This window comes from Cygnus atratus, chromosome 14 (genome assembly GCF_013377495.2).
Source record: "Cygnus atratus isolate AKBS03 ecotype Queensland, Australia chromosome 14, CAtr_DNAZoo_HiC_assembly, whole genome shotgun sequence".
In the NCBI taxonomy this organism is placed as follows: domain Eukaryota; kingdom Metazoa; phylum Chordata; class Aves; order Anseriformes; family Anatidae; genus Cygnus; species Cygnus atratus.
The window spans coordinates 5259876-5279265 of NC_066375.1; positions in this window are offsets into that span (position 1 = coordinate 5259876).

Here is a 19390-nt window from a genome sequence, read left to right on the forward strand (position 1 = left end):
CCCTCCCAGTCTTCCCAAGGTTACCTACCTCCTTCGTAACTCCAGCCCATTATTGCCAGCCCATCTGCTCCTCAGCCTCTAGTGTATTATTTTAAACTACGCTTCATCTCAGTTTGTTACTGTTCGCAGCCTGGTGTGTCAGCAAGCTGGGAAGGGACAGACCCCCCTCCTGCTGGTACTGGAGGTAACTAGCCAGCAGTGCAGACAGTGGGAAAGAAGCACTTTTTTTTTTTTTTTTTTAAATATCACCACAATTAGTAATTGCCAAAGATTACAAGCCAGAGCCCAAAATTTCACTCATGCAAAACATTTCATCTTTCTGTGTGATATTCCCATGAACAAAGCCAAACAAAAAGAGATTCAACTGAGCGTATGAATTGCATTAATTAGTGATTAATGCATCACTTTGATAACTTATCAGTCAACACTTCCCAGACTCATCTAATGCTTTTGCACGATTTTCTTGGAAGTGTATTAAAGAATACACTGGAAGAAATGTGACAAATATTAGGAAAATTTTAGGAGAAGCAGTTATGCAATAGAACAGGCTGCAAAGCTGGTTTATGGCCCTTTCACTGGTGACAGAATTAGACTTGACACTGCCCTATGAAACATCACTGAAGTGAGTGATCTGGATATGATGCAGAGGATGGTGGGTGAGCAAATGGAAGTCCTTTACAAACTCCGTGGCTGTAGATGGGTTATAAAACTCTAACTACCCTTTTTGCTGGTTGAATGGTGACTGATTTCTGAGAACTAATAACCTGTAGCTAGATTCACACTGAAATACACAGCAAAAGTTCTTATATCAATGATGACAATTCAATGAAAAAAAGAAACTGGAGAAAAGGAACACTGATAAGGATTCCTTCAAATCTTGCTTCAAAATGTTAAAATTAAGAGAACAAAAACAGCCATTGTACACTGCAGGTCATCATCTTCCTCAGCTACGCTCCTGCGCCTTCTGCATTTTTTATATATTATTCTCAGTAAAAATATTTAAAACATTGAAAAAAAGTTGAGCACTCCCATTGCCACCACTTCAGTTTTAGTAATGTGCAATGGAGCTATTTCCTACCAAGGCCCTCAGGAATATTTGGGCTGCCGGCTCAATCTGGATTTCCCTTTGATAACGGAGTGACTGCTGTTTAACCTAGAGTCATTACTTTTAAGCTGAGATCCACCAACAGAGGGAAAAAAAGGGAAAGAGGCTGACCTTGCTGGCACTTGTAGAAAGCTGGGCTGTACATGGCATAGTGCCCATGTACGTCAGGACAGGACACAGCTGAGTACGAAGGGATGGCCGCCCTCTGCCTCCATCTCAGCTCCACAGCGAGTTTTGAAGATAATCAGCAAGTGCCTTTGAAGTGAAAACAGCAACACCTTTCTTCTGCTGAGAAGTTCAAAGGAAAGGAAAAGATGTTTGTTATATTGATGTTCTCTCAGCGGAGGTGTCAACTAGCAATTCACCTGGGATTTGTGTAGGAATAGGGACTTGGTATTTTCAGTTTAAGAGTCCATAATAGTGATTAACAGCTTTGGAGCTCTTTGAGAACAGGGGAGAACTAATCAGCATTCATCCCTGTCAAACATCTGGCTTTGAAACAGTAGAAATTGTGTGTTAGGAGGAGTTATGGGTAAATGCAAATCAACATCATACCTATGACTGAGAATTAAGTAACCAGGATTCAACTCAGTGACAGCTTTTCACCAGAATTGCCATGATGAGCATATGTAATGTAAAGCCAACCAGGCTAATTAACTACATTTGCAATACTTTAAAAACACAAAGGCGCATTTAATAATCATTCATTTAAAGCATTATGTTTTAAACAGCATTAAACATTTTCCTGAGTTTTGATGTAAATTGCTCATAACAGGAGCTGCAAATAAGTTAATGGGAAATGACAGGGAGAGAAAAAGTGTTTGGAAAAATCTATAGATTTTTCAAGAAAGCTAGCTTTTGGTACAGGATTCTTTTTCTCAGCCCATTGTGTGGTCTTTAGGTCAAGAGTAAGAAATGCTGGCAGAGCACTACAGATATCCTTATAACCCCCAACCCCAAATTTCTGGGTATCAGAACTATCCACTCAGTATTTTTCATAAATACAGGATTCCCACAGATTATGTGGGATTGGAGGGAGCAGAGCTAGCTTTTCTCAATAGCTGGCGGAACCATGCCAATGTTAGAAATCAGCAAGCTTAAATCCCAAAGATTAAAAAAGGCATTAGAAGTAATCCTTAACTCTATCCACTATACACCAATTTATGGCTCAGGGCTTCACTTAAAGTGTTTGAACAAGGAATCGGAAAGGTACCACAGTCACTGCACAGGGCTGGTACAGCTAAGTCACACCATCATGTCCTGATTCTCCACCGGAGGAAAGCCTCGGGCTCCTTGCCCAGCTCCTGCAGAGCCCTCCTTGCAGCAGCCACGCTGCAGCAACGCAGCACTTCCCAACTAGCACAGGCTCACTCGACACCACAGAGCAGGGTGAAGTGCAACTTCTGCACTGCTCTGGTTAATTTTTGCTTCTAAACATATGAACCTGGCTTGCTACTTTGGTAAGAATAATTTCATTCCATTCTCCTCCCGATTTGTTTTCTCAGCTTTAATACTTCAAGGATTTAAACTGGCCTTTGAAAGGAACACCTTTGAAGCTAGAAAATAGTTTTGCTGCTGGCTGCCCTCTGGTTTGCCCTTTAGACAGTTCTCTGGCAAGAAGCTTCTGATTTTGCAAATCAAAACCTGCTGTTCTCCAGAACACATACCAACACTCTCCACAAAGCAAGGCAAGGGGAGGCTAAATAGAAGTCCAATTTTCTCCACCCTCTCACCCCCCAACATTGCTTCTTCCACCACTGCCTGGCAGGAAACTGCTACGGGAGCAACTGGAAGGAGCTGGAGGGGAGCAAGGTGCTGGGAGCATGAATTGCTTTTGCAAAGCTCCAAATACCAAGGTGCGAGGATGTCTTGCACCTTCCTGAAACATCTGATAGAGATTACAGTCAGAGATGAGACAGAGGCTGGAAATCCATATGTCCCCATTGGATTTCAGTATAAGAAAGTGCACTTGAGAAATAAAGGGATAAATAAGGAAATTTCTTCTGAAACCAAGAGCCTGGGTGCATAAAGCTTGATGCCTCCACCCAGACACCAAACCTCTCAAACTTAAACTCAGAGCAACCATAGTTTTCATTGATCCTCCCACCACCTGACCATCTCCCTACCACCAAGAAGCATTCATTTCCTTAGACTGCCAGTCAGTGCCCCCTCTATGCGTCTGTTTTTTAGAGTTGTAGAGCTTTCAGATCTGCCATGATCTACCAGTAGTCAAAATCAGGTTTGGGCACATTTGTGTTGGTTTTCATTGCACACGGGAGACTGAGAGAAACTTTTCTATCACCATTCACATACACAAACAGTTCAAGTCTTGTGCAGTTCCTCTGTACCAGGGATCAGGAAGTACCAGAAGTAATGCAGAACATCGAGTTGTTCACTGCATACATGGCATTGGTACAGGACACAGTGAGAGAGACTGCTGAGGGGAAATTACAGGTTGATAAATTAATAGATACAGATTGCTCTACAACTAGCACGCAGGATGTTAACCTTAAATTAGCACAAAACAGAGGCAAAGTTTTGCAGTGACACAGCAGCTCCCCTGTAGCTTCATCTGGAGTGCACATCCCACACCAAGCTACCACCCCTTGGCTAGGCTCATGTTCATCTATAAATCTGTCCCTCGCCAACTTCTACAGCAAATTACACAGCTAACCAACTGTTACAATGAAGTTATGAGTTACACTGCTTTACTGCCAGAAGAAAAAAAAAAGCCACTCTATTTTCTTTTCATTCCCTGTAACTCCCTTAATGAAAAAATAAAAAATAAAAAAAATCTCTCCTCTAAGCAGAGGATCTTTGTGTTATAATAAAATTAAAAATTTCCTTTTGGGTTCGCTCAGACTCCTGCTACTCCTAATAGCTCCAATTCCTAAACTGATTTAGAGTCTTGTGTTTAGGGTATACCACAAGATGCACAAAAGGATGGCATCCCTTGGGGGCTGTTTGTGCTGTAGAACTGTGAAGTTGCCTCCGGCAACCAAATCTGCCTGTGGCATTGTAGTCAGGCTATGAATATTTTGGTGTGAACATACTAGATGAGGTAAGTTATAGGTTTCCTGAAAGCAGAAAATTCAGTTTTGAAGCAAACTATTGTCCTCAACTCACCCCATCACTGTATCTAGGTAAGGAGGAGATAAGGTGACGCTTTTTCTCTCCCAGATTTTTTTTTTCCCCCAGAACATTTTTTTGATTGTAAAAGAAGTATTGCCACTTAACTGTACTTCTTTGACTTACATGCTGAAACCAAGCACAAACATTATAAAAATGCTTCCTCCTGCTTCTGCAATTCAAAGAGGAAGAAAATATTAAGGCACTACAACCTGGCCAAAATTTGGAGAAGAATTTGTGGGGGAGTGTAGAGGAATGGGAGTATGCAGTTGCCAGAAAATCAAAGAGGAATAGATATTTATGTTATCCATATTTTACTTGCTTCTTAAAAGGAAATATTTTTAGTCTTAAATATTCTCCCCAGTTATAACATTTAATTTCAGATCAAATCCAAAAACCTTTTTTTTTAAAAAAAAAAAAAGCTGTACATGTTGTCAGCAAATTCACTTTTCAATTCAATTGACCAAAACTGGCTGACCAACTTGAAACTAAAAGAGCTGAGGCCCATATTTGTACAGCTGCGTGCACCAGCCTCTCCTCCACCCCCTGTAGATGTCCCTGCAGGACACCACCTCTACACCAAGGCTGTTACCACCAGGTCCTGCAGCAGGCAGGCAGGTCACAGGTCTCCTTGGCTTTACAGGCTATGGAAGTCCTGCCCATGCTTTCAAGGGAAGTGGTGCTAAAGTCTTCAAGCCACAGAGGTGTTTAAACCGGTGCTTGTACAGTTCCACACATAACATTGCCATAGCCTAAGGGAGCAACCGAATGCAATATACTCAGTTTGGGTTGAGAGCTTGGCTTCAGTCATGTTGTTATAATATAGTTTCTTAAACCAAATTTAGTCAAACACAGATAGGTGTCGAATTAAAGATTTGAAGTGGCCAACATTTAACCAGAATGTGTATTTATAAATCTCCATTTTTCATGCCAGGTGAATTACTTCTAAGCAACCTAAATGAATGCAGTTCTAACTTACTTGGTTCTACTAAAAACATCATACGCTCAGGAGGAATTTTCCATTAAGGAATAATTCTATTTTATATCACCTGTCTTCTGAATTAATTGACAACAAAAAGCACTAAAATAAGGCAGAAAGGACAGTTTCAGTCTGTCTGTGACCTGCAGCTGGAGTTGGAATGAGAATTTCAGTGCTGGGAACCGAAGGTAATGCTCTGTAGGAAGACTGTCAGTTCACATGGAAGCAAGCCTGAAACCCCTGGTGCTAAGGACCAGAAATTTGCTACTTCACTTTTGCAGTGATTTCCATGAAGTGTCACTTGATTATTTTTTTTTAATGAGTCATCCTAAGGAAATCCCAGATAAGAATCTCTGCCTTTTCCAAGAAATGGAGGATTATCATCTGCCATAACTACACACTCTGGTTTACTGAAAAATAATCCATTTTCATTTTTTTCCAAGTCACATTGTTTACTGGCTGTCTTGAAGCAAGGAGCATAGATGTGAAGTGGTAACAAGCCACAGCACCTTCTGTATGTTACCGATTAGCAATGGCTAACACTGAGGCGTTAGTCCTCAGCTCCAGTCCAGCTGGCAAGTCATTGCCCTGTCCAGATGAGTGCATAGCTTCCTTATGACATGACTTCTGCTTCAAGGGTGCTATGACACATTGAAACTGCTCCCCCCACGTCTGCATAGGAGGATAAAACCTAACATCCTGGAAATCCAGGAGGACTGAGAAGCAGGAAATTTTTTTTTTCTTTCAAGCAACACTCCCCCAGTTCCAAAGAAGTTTACCCAACCCTTTTAAAGTCCCAGGCAATGTCGCTCTGTTAGCCAGTATTTACATAAGGCTTAAAGGCTTGCCCAGACTGTAGGTGCCTCTAAAAGCACCGCACCATTCACAAGCCATGCAGCTTCTGGAAGCTCACATTGAAACACCCCCTGCAGCAGAACCACAGCACGTGCTGAAGGATTTTAGTAGGAGAGGTTTTGTGTGCACAGTTTTTCCTCTCTACTTTGTCTTTACTTATTGAGAAGAAAGCTCTCCAACTCATTGCTTGTTACTATTTTGCTTGTCAAAGCTGCTGGCCCCAGACCAAAGCCCAGCTTCTCCAGCAGCTCAGGATCAGGGGAGTGTAACAGGATAGGAGAGTACCTTCGGGAACAGGAATATTTGTTGTTGAAGAGTGCTGGGAAATAACACGATGAGAGGAAAGGCAGCTCCTGGGGCAGGCTCAGGGCACAGACCTCAAGGAAAACATCAGCAGAGGTCTAGAAATGGGATACCAGGAGTTGGGATGATGCTGTTGCCTCCCCAGATAGGGGAACTGGAGCAGTACATCTAGCGAGCTTTGCTCCTGTCTCAAGTCAGGGTATCACTGGTTAACATTCACTGTGCAGTTTTTATTTCTGTACGGGATTCCTGTGTGTTTTTTGGTAGGAGAAAGAGATCCTTGTAAGGAATGCTACACAGTCCAAACCCTTCAAGGAATAAATTAACATCATTTCGTCTGCCTCCTCCCCTTTCCTTCAAAAGGTTAGCACAAAAACAGTCTTTACTATCAAGTACCTTGTTGGTGTTCTACAAATAAACCTGAATTCCAGAGAAACTCTTAAGAGTTCCTCTTCTCAGTATTTTTTTTTTTCCTCAGAGATAAAGCAAACGAGCTAAAAAACTCTTAAGTATTTGATTTTTCTGTCCAGTCATTTTTATTTTTTTTTTTTTGGTCAAAGAGGGCAAAGAAACTCTTTCATGCTGCTTGCTATGAATTTTCAGCTCTGTTTGCTTTGAGTTCTTGTAGCTAAGCCAAGGAATTAGAAAAAAAGAGTCTGAAAATTTCCACTAATGAATTCCAGACTTCTGGACTGCAAAGCCATCTGCTTTCTCCCAAGCCATGTTGTCAACAACTGAGCACAGCTGTATGAAGGACAACAAAACATTATAGTTACTTGTGTTTCTACACCCCTAAGTTTGCAAGTTTACTGAAGTAAAAAGCAGTAGTAGAAATCAAACCGGTAGGTTTTGTGCAGTGTTTTTTATAGCTACATTTACCTCTGCAAAAGCTGGAAGTATTATTGTGATCCCACTGGGCAGACGCGTAACGTGGTCCATCTTCACTGTTTTTTTGCATTAACGCTGCAAACTAATAGATGAATACTTTTGCCTATCTCTGCAGCTTTCAGTGACATCCACCTACAAGTCTGCTACCACTGTGACCGTACAGTGTAAGGGTAATAGCTTGGTTTGCTGCCCTGAACATGCTGCTGATGCCCTGCAGTACCCTCTGCAAGAACATCAGCCATCATCCCCCAGCACACCTATTCAATACAAAGAACTCAGAGCACTACCACTAAACTCTTTCCTATTTTGAAAGAATAGTATAGGATCTTTAGTGACTTTCAGAAAATTCTATGCCTTACCTGCAGACAGCAGCTCTAGGTGCCTGCTCACATGCTGGGTTGTTGTTTCAAGGCAAGGGCATCATCACTGAGATGCAACAGCAAAGGCACAAGCCTGAACCCCTCTGTTCTCGGTATCCTGCAGCTGCCACAAGCCCCACCAGGCAGCTCATTCTTGTTGAGCATAACATCGATGCCTCTGTAAGGTGGGTTCTAAGTAAACTTTCTTCAGATACATAGCCAAAGTGCTTGCTTCTTACATTCAGCCCAGCAAACACAGCTCATTCTCATTGTCTATCTGTCTCTCCCCATTCCACGGGGCAGCTCTGTCCTGAGGCAAATGACGTTTTGCCTGAGTTAGTTCTTTTATCTTGGAGAACTCTATCCCAAAGCACAACTTCTTTATGAAATCCTAGATGCCTTTAGACTTTTTCTAAAAATGTAAGCTAAATAATCAGTAGAGCTAATGTAGCAATTTCAGTGTACTAAAAAGGGGGATAAAGAAAACAGACACCACAGAAGGCTTCCTACTTGCTCCTCTTAAATTTCAAGTTTTCTCAAGTTGTTTCTTCCAGTCTTTCTTTTTTATAAGGCACAGAGGGAGGAGAGGCTTTGAGATAGACATTTAGAAGCTAAAAATCACATAATTAACGCAGAACCAGTCAGATATTTCAAGGTAGAAATAACCAGCAGCGTATAAATAGCTTGTACTTCAATTGTTACAACCTACCTGAATATATTTATTACTAGGTAGGTAGGCTGGGGAAAAGCTCGATTCAGAACAGAGCACATCTTTTCTCCTATGGACAGAGCTCCTATAAATTTCCATGAACAGTAATAAATATATAATTTATTTTACAGACTAACGAGATCCAACCCCCAATCCTGTTCTTCCTCTCCATACTCCATTAACAGCATAAACCACAGCTTATTCATTGCCTTAAGCCTCACAGATCCCTATTTGGCTACTAATACCAAACCAAATCAAGCTTTCTCCTGATCCTTTATATTTTTATATATATTTATATATATATATAAAATATATATATACACACATAAAAATACTTCTCCACAGACAAAACCAGCTAGATGCAGTTCAGAGGGCATTAAGACTACAACCCTTAAATATAGCTAACTTTCTCCCACTAATAAGAGGAGTTCAGCCACAGAGCAGAGCAATTTGCCTCATCCACACTGACTGAGAGCAGCTGAGTTAATTTACAGATGCAAACTGTAAGCTTCTCAAGAAAAACAAAAACCAAAACACACACACACACACAGCTGCTTTGGGAACCTCAGTTCCATTTTCCATACAGATGGCTTAAGTATTCAGGATGAGATGTGGGCTTTCAGAAGCAACATTTGTGAATGTTACATCAATCAGGCTTTTCTGAAAAGCTTGCTCAAAACTGAGCAGCCCTCGTGGAAATGCTCGAGACAAGCCGTGGGCTGTGTTGCGTGATGCTGCAACAAGCACCTGGTTTTGCCCAGTGGTCATGCAGGGCCTGGCCCCCAAGATTATCCTATCTGTTGACCCCTGAGGGAAAACAGTTGAGAATGAAGCTGGAGCCTGGTTCATTCTTGGTCGCACTGGTGGTTTCTTGGGTTTTGCTGCTTCTTATCAGCACCTCGCCAGGTGGTCACTTACTTCATCCAAGCCTGACCAGCAACCTCAGGGAGACCCTTTCCTCTGATAATTTGTGTCCAGTACGTCTGTCTATTTTCCTTAGATAGATGATCACTTGTGAGGAAAATTCGTAAAAAAATCAAGTCTTTCTTGCTAGGAGTTTCAAAGCACAGAAGTATAATGCTGGAGCAGTATGCACGCTTTGCAGTTTGGGACTAGGGCTGTCTCCTACGGGCTGTGGTCTCGGATCTGTGCACATGGTCTTTAATGTGCAGAGATGTATGTAGGAGGGATTATTCACAGCACCTAGAATTCAACATTTGTATTTAGTTTTAACAAGGCAAAGAATCTGCAGAGGAGATGAATAGAATATTCTTATTCCCACTCTTGGTGTAAAGGACTTGCTAAAGGCCTCAAAAAAAGCAACAGTGACTTTGTGACACTGAGCATGGAAGTGCCTCTGTGGCATCCTGCAGTACTGCTGTCCCAACCACAAGCTCATCTCTAACCTCTCAACCTACAGATGAAAACAAAAGACAATGAAATATTTCACTTTTCCATACAAGAGGTTTCCCAGATGACCCAGATAGGTAGGACTTGTCCTTTATGAATTTAGCTTCTAAAGGCTTCAGCTCTTCTTACCTTGCAATTTTTACTCTATTGTTCTGTTACTCAGCACTTGAGAGATGATATCCAAGAGGACACTGAATGCTTCTATTGCAGCCAACAAAAATAAAGGCAAAAAATCCAATATCCCTCTCCTCTTCATTTTTTCTGACTGCCCTGTGCTATGCATTGTTAGTGAAACAGTACAAAAATGCAGTGAAAACTTCCCTTGTCAAAGGGAAGAACTAAAAAGTTTCCTGAGTAAGCCATATACAGTTCTCTTTCCTCTTTTATTAAACGATCATCCCTAATAAATAGCTTTTGCTTCTTGCTTTAGTGACAACTTAGAGGACATTTCAGCAATGACCGTCTTTTAATGGAGTTGAGCTCAATTAACCGGGCAAAAAATTAAAAGGCATGTCTGCAAAATTAACAGGAAATACATCGTTTTCTGGCATGCAAAAATACAATTCCTTTCTACTAAATTTGGCTTAGATTTAACAAAACATGTTACACAGATGGAGATTCTTTCAAAAACAAATTAGCCATCCTAAACTAACCAAGCTTTAGTGGTGCTGTTAGGACAAAGAGATACAAAATAAACTATCCAGCAATATTAGTTATATTTTTCCTCTTCTGTCAATGTATTGCTTGCCAGTTGGTTGTGTTTTATCTGGACATAATTGTCAGAGTAATAATTGTTAGACTACTAATAGTATAAGGCAAAATTCAGCCTGTGAGTTTTCGAAAATGTCAATTTCCACTATTTGCTGTACAATATTTGGGGCAAATGGATTCTGTGCAGTGCCTTTTGAACAAATTTCAGTGTTAGAATGCAGAAAGAGTGAATTAGAATACGTTCTTTTCCTATGTGGATTGTCTGATGAAATATTGTGCGTACCACTTGGAGAAGTCATAAACTTCTCCAAAAATTAATGCTCAGCCATTCCAGTACTCAGTTGATAAATGGTCTTACGCAAGATAACAGCAACTGAGTGAATTCATCTTTTCAGTTTGATAAGATTTTGTTGTGTTCATCCAGCTCTAGCCTCATGTGTATGGAAATGGTTAGGTTCCTCTGAGCTTTCCTTACTTTGATTCAGGAAAAGAATGAAGCTGGTCTTTTGATCATGTACTACTCAAAATGAATCTAAACCCACAGAACATTTTGCCAGATCCTTTGTGGTGAAGCAGTATCCTCACTATTTGCAACAAGTATTTCTGCTTCCTTCCACAAAGTGAGACATCAGAAGAACACCACAGGGAGAGGAAGCTAACAAAAGGAAGGTGTCTTCAGTGAAAATCATTCCCCTCTTCAGACTGTATTTAGATATCTTAAAGGTTTCCAAGAAAATGGCCTAGCACATGCATTATTTTCCCCAGCACCCCAGCTGTTAGCAGCTGGATGCAGTGTTTCAGCAGTCACTCTTGAAGGAAATATAACAGCAATTTTCAATAATGGACAGCAAGCATCCATGGATGTAGACTAGGAGCCCAGTTTTACAACTTAACCCCCCCCAGGCTTTCCTTTGAAGCACAAACCCACAGATGTTACTAGCCAAGATGCTGAAGCTCCCAGTCTGTAAACTGTGCAGAAGAGGCTCTGAGCAGCCGATTTCCTGACCTTCAGAAAGTGCTATGAAAGCAGAACCTTGAAATACCTATCAAGTCTACTTTCTATGTAAAGGCATCTCCAAGGTGAACCCAAGAACTGAGCTTGTGGCACTTTCCTTTATCTCTAAAGCACCACTTAGACCAGGGGAAAGGGTTCAGGGGTTCAAAGTGAGTGTGGGCTTTGGCAGATCCTGCTTCAGTCTCATGTTCCACCACTGCTTTTTTATGTAGATTTAGATAAGTCACTTCAATCCAAGTAATTAAAAATACCTAGGTACCACTTTGTTTGGTATTGTAATGCCTTGTGCCTAGGCAACTTGGGAATTTAAGTCCTGAGCCTCTAGAAGCAGTTCGGCTACACAAGAGTGATTAAGGAAAGAAGGATGGCCTTGGGGAACTGGGAAACAAATCCCACTGAATCATCAGAACTGCCCACAAACGACCTGATGGGAAAGAGGTTCGGACAATAAAGCAGCTGCCCCATACATCTGTCTGGCCTGATAGAAGGAAGAGGCAGCTCCCTCTGCCAGAGTAGCCATGAACCCTCTCCCAGATGGCTGCATGTACCATAACTCATCCCATACCAGCTGAAACCACTGCGTGCTCATGCCTTCCTTTGTGTCCCCTGCGTGCCTCCAGCTCTTCCTTGTGTGCATGCTCTGTGTCATCCCTGCCCAATGTAGGAGAATAGATTCAGCTTTCTGGTCTCTGTCAGTGACCATTTCTCTGGCATGTTCTGTGTGAGCTGGATGAGCTCAGATAACAAAGATCTGCCTGCATGCAATGTGTTGGGCTTTACTCTACTCTTTCTAAAACTTACTGGAGCTCTAATGCAAGGCTGAATTAATCTGTTCCTCACAAAATATTAGATTTATGTCCCTAAACTCTTTTTGAAGTCTTTTACTGAAATCTAGGCCGCAAAACACTTCACATGACTATGCCAGTAATGTCTGTAAGCATTCGCTCTAGTGAAAGGACTGAAAAAAAAATGCAATTCCTTCCTAGCTACTCACTCTGCTGTCTGCCTCTCCCCTTGTGCGCAGAAACACAGTCAAGTGATGAGATCATGTGCATTTTAGTGACAAATACATCTGAGCTAATGCGGGAAGAGGTTGTAGTCAAGATGGATATGACCCATTGAAGCTGTGGCATCAGATCTTGCACCACTGGGAACTGCATCTCATAATTTTCTACAACAAATAGAAGCTCCAGAGTGGAGTCAGCTCAGCAAGAGGTATCAAAAAACCTACATGCAGAAAGCCTGAACCATCTCCTAGCTGGTCAGTTTACATCACAGTTGGCATGTTTGAACTGATGGGTAGGGTGATCTGCCAGTTGGATAGATAGGTGTGCAGCTATAAATGACCTGTAAAAGAATGTCAGAAATAGGCCATCTGCTCTGTGAATTTGCTTGAAAATTACTTGTAAGGGTGCTGCTGAATTGCCTGTAGATCCTCAGGGATCCAGCTGATTACTTGGAGAGGATGAACTGCCTGGTGGCATCTTCCTGACTGCGAGACATAATGACTTGACTGGCTTTGTGTTGTCTGCAACCATACTTCAGGGATCCTAGCTCGTCTTCTTTGTCCTTCTTTTACAATAAAAAGTTATAAACCTGTCTAAATGGACCAGAGGTAACTGTAGCTGGGCTGGACTAGCAGCATACAGGTTTCTAGCGACATTCAGGTTTCTGTTTAGGGAAGGGCCTGCAAGGAAAGGCATTGTATAGCACAATTTGGGAAAGAGTTAAAGCTGAATGTTATACTTTATCCTTAGTGCTCCCAATGAAGACAAACAGTAGAAGACAGATAAGAGTTTGCATGATCTCAGTAGAGAATGATGAGAAGTTTTAGGGTTCTGTAACAGATATGGATCCCAGAACACAGCTAGAGAGAGGTGATTTCAAGTGTCACCATTTTTAGATGCCCAGTCAGAATCCCTATCCAGAGGAAAACACCTCTGTGACGTCTGGTCTTTTTTTATGACTCCAGCAAATCTCTAATTCATCACTGTCTTTGCAGAAAAAGGTCTTTAAGGTAATAATGCAAAACATCTATTTAAACAAGATAGAAACAGCACTAGACCTGAAAAGCTTCTTGTACAGACACCAGGTTCGCAGCCATCTTACCAGACACCTTGCTGACTGCTCCAGTGCCGTTATACACAGAGCTAGATTTTGGGGGTGGGAGAGCTTGTGTAATGGCAGCTCAGTGGCCTTCATTTGCAATGCAAAATCTGTCAGAATTGTTTTTTTAATCTGATACTGCAGATTACACAGCAGTTTTGACCCTCATAAAAAGAACTTTCTTCTTGATCTTTCAACTGAGCTGGTCTTAAACTTTCCCAGCAGGGCACACTGATGAAAACAGGATGTGATAGTAAGTTCTGCTTTCTGTACAAATCCAGACTTGCACATTAGCTAAACCATATTTGCTGCAGGGGAAGAATTGTTGATATTTTTTTTTCTCCTTTCCCATCTGTTTTGTCTTTTCTCCAGGGCATCCATTCTAACATCTAATCCTAACACTCTGAGCAACAACACCAGTGCACGCCTGACGCCACCAGTGAGGCAGGGAACTTATCGGGAACATCAGCAGCAGCCAGAACTTTAGCCTCTGAGCAAAGTTACTCAGTGGCCATCTGAAGATCTACACCGAATGTTTTCTTTTTCAACTTCCACCAAAGGGTGTTTGTTTTTATCCGCTCCTTTTCTTTCGTCGGTAGCAGCAGAGACGTTTTGAATAAAGCAAAGGGGATACTTCTGATTGTTTGGATTCAGTTCAAGAAGGACAGATTTATATGTTTACCCTGGAAATGACTTATTGAATCATACTTGTGAGCAGAGCCAGGGAGCCCCCTTGCCTCCACCCCCCAGCCAGTCCTCAGGGCTCTGCCACAAGTGGTTTTAATTATAAGCAGGAGCCGCTGCAGTGTTTTCTCCTTTACTACAGTATTTTTCATTATGCAGGCTGGAGAAAGACTAGGAAAATCAGCCTCTGTTAAGGAAGGAGTTGATTAAAATTATTAGGGAAAGAAAATCAATTTAAAACTCTTATATGTGTAGTCGTGTTAAAAACATGCTGGTGGGGGGTAAGCAGAGACTTAGCTGTGTCTACAGTGCAGCAATTTGATATAATAAGGATTAATTGACAATGGACCTCGAGACTCAGTTTGGATCTTTGGTGTGCCTCTGCCCTAGGTTCTCTCCTGCCATTCAGGTGTATTTATTCGGTGTGATTACTTGGTGACAATCCTACCGAGGAATGTTTCTGCTTGCCAGCTCAGCAACTTGGTGCTGCCCGACCCTGGGCCAGCTGAGTGTAAGCGAGAAACTGCTTCTAGAGAGATTAAGACATTGAAGAAAGTCCCCTTCAGATTCAGCTTTCCTTGGGCTTTTTTTTTCATGCCTTCAGTACCTGAGGGTTAATCAAATCCAAGGTACTTCTCTTGTTTTTTCGTGTCACTGTAAAGCACTTGGGAGAAATACGAGAATGCAAATGTTCCCTCTGTTGCCTGGAGGGAGAGAAGACAGAGCTCCCATGGGCGAAGAAATAATTGCTACTTTTTGGTGGCAAAAATATTCATCCCACTAACTTGCCGAGCAACAGTGCTTTCTCAAGGCATTTTTGCCAGCTGTATTCATCTCATATTTGCTCTGCCATGAGGGATTAGAGCCCAACTGCCTCCTCAGCAAACCAGCCTGGTGGTTATATCTCCTGCTAAAAAAGCCATGACACCAGCAGGGAGATCAGCACTGTGCACATCGGGTCTGCTCACCCAACTTACACCCAAGCATGGCACAACGGCCTCCGGGCAAAGTAGGCCACTTGCTTCAGACCCCAGGGGCCCATGGGTTGCTGTCAGCATTTCTGCACTGACTTTTGCCCCTCAGAATTGTCCTAATAAATCCCCCAAATTGTATCACTACTTGGAGAAATTTCTACCTCTACAGGCCCTCAGTCTCTATCAGTCTGACAGGCTGATATATACTGAATTACTGGTGGTTTTGCTCATTTGTTTGTGCCTTTCTTCAGCTTTCTCCTTTTCTTTTTCATCTCTCAGTCCTGCAGTTTGAGTTAATTTAAATGAAGCTTTACTGAGTGATATCCTGTTTTATATTATATTTGAACTTTATTGGGATGAGGGGAGAGGTGATGAAGCTGAACAGTGAACTTCTGAGGTTTCCATGGGAATTCCTGGTCCAGGGTTCACGCACCCCTCCCAGAGTCAGGAGATGGTCTTTGATGCATGAGACATGGCAGAGTCACCTTTCCACAAAAAGAAACACTCCTAAATTCATATATTTTCTCTTCCGATATTTTCTTTTCAGCTGTGGCTTTGGATGAGACAACCCAAGTCTGTTGTTTTTTTAAAGAAACTCAATGATTAGCAGACATAATCACTTAGGATATTGAGCAAGGAACCATTTACCCAACTGGAACCACTTGAATCATTCTCCAGATGTACCTAGAGCATCCCTATCATGTTATGTGGAATTTCCTGGGGCAGAAAAAACCAACTGGCATGTTTCTCACAGAAACAGCATTGCAGAAGCTCTTGTAGAGGTATTTTCAGTCTAATAGCAAAGCTTGGAGCAGTGTGACATTTCTTGAGTTGGGTGGGATGAATGATGTTTCATTAATCACTGCTTTTGGCATTACATCACTGTTTATGAAATTGAAAAACAGAATATGCTGTGTAGTTTCAGTAGGTTTTACCATCAAATTACGCAAGTCATCTGTGGTAGGGGAGTGGAATAGGCCATCCTCATGGGCTAGTCCAGTGCATTTTTTTGTGCTACCTAATGTCTTTTTCATCTGAAAGTGGCTGTGCCTAAATCACACCGAAAATTACACAACTGCAGAATTGTGTCATTGACTTCATCTTTACCAACTGTGTTGTTGAATACGTAGTCTGTCCCAGCAAAAGATTTGTATTTTTCATGTGTTAAAAATCAGGCATAGTACTGCTAGAATGAGGCCTATTAAAATGCCAGTGACTTTTTAAATAACGAACACTATGTTTTGTTTTTTTTTTTAAAAAAAAAAACTTGCAGCATTTGTGAGTGGAATATACCTAGCAACACTCAGCCAATTGCCATCATCTTCCATTGTTATGAGGTAAAACTGGCCATTTTCAAATGTGACCTTTGCCCGTTCTTGGATATGGCACAAATACAGTAAAATTAATACCAAAAGAATGGATGAATTCTTTGAGGGATCCAAGCTATGCACCACCGGGTACCCGGATCCAGCTGGCTGCCCTCTGCAGCAGGGGGTCTTCATACATGTGGGCTATTGTGGAAGGAGCAATTCTGTATACGAAACAACACAAGATCCTGCAGCAGATGCTGGAAATTTCTTGCCAACCCTTAGCCTGGAGAGGCCATCTGAGCACTTGGAGTTTGAGCCAGTTCTTGTTCCTATTGAGGTTAATAGATTTTGGCATCATTCTCAATGGGCAGTGTAATCAATCTTCCAGGGGGGTTTCTCCCACATGTGTGATTAAGTTTGTGTACAAGCTCCTGAGTCAGTTTTCATCGGTCATTTCTTTAATTAGGTTTGTATTTTTCAGACATACAAAATAAACATTGATTTCCTTTGTTAAATAGAGAGCAATAAAGTGGGGTTGCATACTTTTATTACTAGGAAATAGTATAATACTCAAAATTTAAAAGCATGCAGTTTAGTATGCTGTACATCTAAGCCTGGGATGAAAACATCCCATTATTGATATCAGAAAAAGACTTTGCACAATAGTATTCATTTACATATGTATTTACACGCATACATGAAGCAAGATGTGGCTAGCCCATAAAAATGTAGAGAATGATACAGCAAGCGAAACAATATATAAAATGATAATCTTCTCCATCTACTATATTCAGCTACATCTGTGTTGGATCAGAGTTTGGCTGCTGAGGATGAACTTTCAGAATATGTTGTTCCCATTTTTGTTTCTTTGGGGAATTGGGGAGCTTTTCCTCTGAATTTTCATGAGTTCTTCACTTCATATTGCAAAGAGCTGGGCAATTACAGAGTTACGATGTGGTAGATACTTAGGCAGGAGAAAATGCTAAATGGCTTCTTCTTTTTCACATATTTGTAAACTTCATGCACTCGCAAGGACTTGAGCAGAAAGCTCCTAAGTAAATAACCAGTAGATGGCAGGGAGGCAGGTTCCCTCCCATCTCTGAAGTAGAAGTCAAGATGTTAGAGGCCGATATGTCACTGGAGTTGCCAAAATCATTGTTAGTGAGTGAATAGTTCCAAATCTGAGACTGCAATATCCAAACACAGGCAATCTGAGACTTCACTGTCAAACCAGGAACAGAGCTGGTCAGTCCCTGCAGCTTTTAGCAGAAGTGTCTATCAAGAGGCAAGGGCTGAAGTAACAAAAGAAAATGTAAAGCCAAGAGTACAAATAGCTGGCTGCATTTTGAGATTTTAAGAACAAAGGCTCAGAAAGCATTGTCTCTTCCATAATGCTTCACAATGAATTTATGTGAAGTCCAGTTCTTATCCCACTTTGAAGAGCTATCATTAACACTACACAGTGTCAAAGAGCTCATTCTCAGGCATTTGCTTTCCACTGCCATGACTTTATGGCCAAAAGATGACAATGTCAAATCAATATTTTCAAAGAATGATCCTGTAATCGAGAGACAATTTTTGTGTGCTCAGGGGTCCGCTTCCTTTCTAGTCACATATTTGCATGGAAGTTCATGTGACCTAATAACCCCTATCCCTGCCTGAGTCTGCAGCAGCCAATGCTCCCAGTGGCCAAAACAAAAGAAAGACATGTTTTTGTTTTGTTTTGTTTTGTTTTAATTCCAGACCTAACTCCTTTTCCTACACCAGAATGATACCATTGCTTTGATAGCTGGATTTTAGTAATTGGGACCGTATTTAGGACACCTCACTTTGTATGGTGTCATCAGCCTACAGTAAGCCTACAGATAGTGATGCTGGATGTGACAGTGTCAGAGTGGAACAGGTTTAATCAGTAAAGGTTTTCATCACCATGCTGTGGGATTCCTGATCATGCAGCCTAGGTAATGGTGTCTAACCCGTCCTTTTGACCCTCTTAGTTTTAATTCTCTTGTTGCTGTGGGAGGTCTTGCTGGGATGTTCTTGATTTGGGGATTGATGCTTTGCATCATGTGCCTTCTACAACAGATTTGCTCTCTCTGTTGTGGTAAGCAGTGAGACATTATAGTAGTTCACATTTGTTTAGGTTTGTGGATTTTTTTGCTGGTAACTACTTACACATCTTCTTTTGTAGCAGCTGTTTTTCTGTGGCTTGCATCTGTGTCATGTTTTTGAGGCCAGGAGATAACAGATTTGTTGCTGAATGTAGACATAATGTACGTTGTCAAGATTCATATGCAGTGAAAATCTGTACCCCTTCAAAATGTACCAGGGTTTATTTGTTTTCTCAGATTAAACTTCCCTAACTGATCACTTGCTGGCTGGAGTCTGGCACAAATTCTGTGGTAGAATTGAGGGGACTGATAGCTTAAAAATGTTTGAATCGCAAAGTCACTGGGGGGCATTTTATTCCTATAACTTGTGCCCTTGGAAGGCAATACAGTAAAAAAAAATATAATGGGCTGCTATTCAGTTTCTTATGACAATGTTCAGTCTATCCTTGTGAACTGCAGCACAATTTTACCCACAAAAAACCATGGGTTTGGACATACTCATATGGCAAAGCCACAAAACAGCCAGCCAAATGCAGAGCTCACTTCAGAGCTGCTTTGTCCTGCATCTCTGAAAGAGTGAAATTCAGTCCTGAAACCTGGGCAGTCCCTTCTGGTCATTAGTTATTAGGTGATATATGTTCTCATATGCTCTTGTATACACAAAAGCAATGCACAAGAGGACACATGAGCAAACCTTGGCTTGTATCTACAAAAAAAAAGAGCTGTTTGAATTTCCTGTGCA